The sequence below is a fragment of the Benincasa hispida genome, chromosome 5 (assembly GCF_009727055.1).
Source record: "Benincasa hispida cultivar B227 chromosome 5, ASM972705v1, whole genome shotgun sequence".
Classification (NCBI taxonomy): domain Eukaryota; kingdom Viridiplantae; phylum Streptophyta; class Magnoliopsida; order Cucurbitales; family Cucurbitaceae; genus Benincasa; species Benincasa hispida.
In genome coordinates, this window is record NC_052353.1 from 54,000,046 (window position 1) to 54,002,666 (window position 2,621).

A 2,621-nucleotide genomic window follows, 5' to 3' on the forward strand; every position below is an offset into this window, starting at 1 on the left:
CCTGTTAGCTCGCCTCCAGTTCTCATCCCAATCACCTCTGTATCGAATTAGTAAACACTTTTCTTTCATCCTACAAAGCAAGAGAACATTTTTTATTAAGTAGTTGAATATCATCTAATACACATGGATCTCTCTCGCTGTTGCTCTTATTTACTCTTGCTCTCGTGACTCTTGTTGTCGTTACCTCTCGCTATCGCTCTCTCTCGCTCTCGCGCTCTCGCTCTTTCTCCCTCTCGCTCTCGCTCTCACTCTATCTCTCTCCCTTTCGGCTCGTTGTTGCTCTATCTCACTCTCTCGCTGTTGCTCTATCTTGTTGTCTCGCTGCCGCTCTCTTTCTTCATCTTTCTCACTGTCGCTTTCTCTTTCCACCTTCTTGTTGTCGCTCATTCTCATACCCCTTTTGTTATGCTATTTAACATACCTTTTTTGAGACCACGTTCCTATAAACACCAATGAAACCATGTTCAAGAAATGCCTGTTCCGTTCTAAAAACTCTGTTTGGTTCCAAAAAACCCCGTTCAAATGAAGTTTAGATTTTAAAGAATTCACCATTACATGTTTGCTGTGTGTTAACGATTTTAAGTTGTAGACAAATGGTTTCGTGAAAATTGTAAAATCAATCGTACAATGACAAATAATCACATCACGATGGAAGATAGACAGACAGCGAGAGTGAGATCTATGTAGCGAGAGCGAGACAATTATCATGGAAAATTCTTGTAATCTCATACCGTGATGACGTCAGCAGAAGGTCAATCGATAGTTTTTAAAAAATCAGGTCATTTGGCATTATGGGCCCAGATATTAGGTCATTGGCCTAAATTTCCCGATTCTTGTAATCTCATACCGTGATGACTTCAGCAGACGATCAATTGATAGTTTTTAAAAAAATCGGATCAATTGATATTATGGGCCCAAATATTAGGTCAATGGTCCAAATTTTGCATTAGAAAAAGTGGGTGACACACTTGGAATAATATATTCCTAAATTCCTATGTTTCAATTTCTTTTAGTTTTTCTTGGTAAGGTTATGAACATCTGAGGTAGTGTTATAAATATTTGGATTATATACAGATATCCATAGATTACATTTATCTAAATACCATTTTCATTATCTTCTTTGTATCTTTATCTTTTTATATCTTGTAAACTCTATAAATAATAGTCATTGAGATTTTCAAGATACATAATTGAATACAAAATATATTCATCCTCTACTTTGTACAATAATATTATTATATTATTGTGTTTTATATTTTAGATTGAATTGGTAAAAAATAACATGTTACCAAAGTAACTTCTATTATCTAGATCAGTTTAATTATGAAATATAAGATGTGCATATTCATGAATTTATGCGGATAATTATCGACCCAAAGGAAGATAATTATTTGGCCAAATTATGGGTATGCATGTGATGTGACAATTATAAAGATTGCTCATCTTGTTAAAGGGGTCCACCACATATGTGAAATTATTTTGTTATATTTTAATTGTGAGCATATGTTTTATCGTTTATTGTGTCAGTTGGTTTTACTCATATATCTGGAAATCTAAGTTCAATCCCTAAGTTGAATGGATCAAACTTCAAGATTTGGAAGGAAAGCCTAGAAATACTTTTCAGGTGTATGGATTTGGACCTTGCATGAAGGACTGATAAACCTACTTTTACTGAGGAATAACCAAATACGACTAATATAGAGAAGTGGAAAGGGTCAAACCGCACGTGTTTGATGATCATTATACACTCCATTATGGAGTCTTTTCAGGGCTCTATCACAGAAAGTGAAAATGCCAATAAGTTTCTTGCTCATATTGAGAAATATTTTGCAAAAAATTGAAAAAGGGGAAGCAAGTAGTCTTTCGACTTCTTTAACATCTATGAGGTATAAGGGAAATGGAAACGTAAGGGAGTACATTATGGAAAGGCCTAATCTCATAAGTAAATTAAAGGCACTTGATATCGAGATAAATGAAAATTTACTCGTACATTTGGTATTTATCTCTCTTCTCGCACAATTTACTCAGTTTAAGATAAGCTATAATACTCAGAAGGATAAATGGAGTATTAATGAGCTTATGTCATAATGAGTGCAAGAAGAAGGTAGGATTAAGAGAGAAATGACAGAGAGTGCTCACTTTGCAACAAGCTCCTGTGATAAGAAGAAAAGAAAATTTGTGGATGCTGCAGAAAGAACATCACAGCAGAATAAAAATAAGAAACAAGCTACTGAAAATGCTTGTTTTTCTACAAAATGAAAGGTCACTTCAAGAAAGATTGTCCCAAGTACGCCAAGTGGCGTTTAAAGAAGGGTAAGCTTCTTACTTTGGTTTATTCTGAAGTTAATTTAGCTTCTATACCTACAGATACTTGGTGGGTAGATTCTGGTGCTGCTACTCACATAAGTATATCAGTGTAGTGATGCTTGTGGAGCCGACCGCCAAGTGATGCTGAAAGATTCATCTATGTAGGCGATGGCAAAGCAGTTCCAGTTGAAGCTATTGGGAATTTTAGATAACTTTTAAAAACTGATTGTTATTTGTATTTGAATGAGACATTTGTTGTACCATCATTTGGATGGAATTTAGTTTTTATTTCCAGTTCAGACAAATTTTGTTTT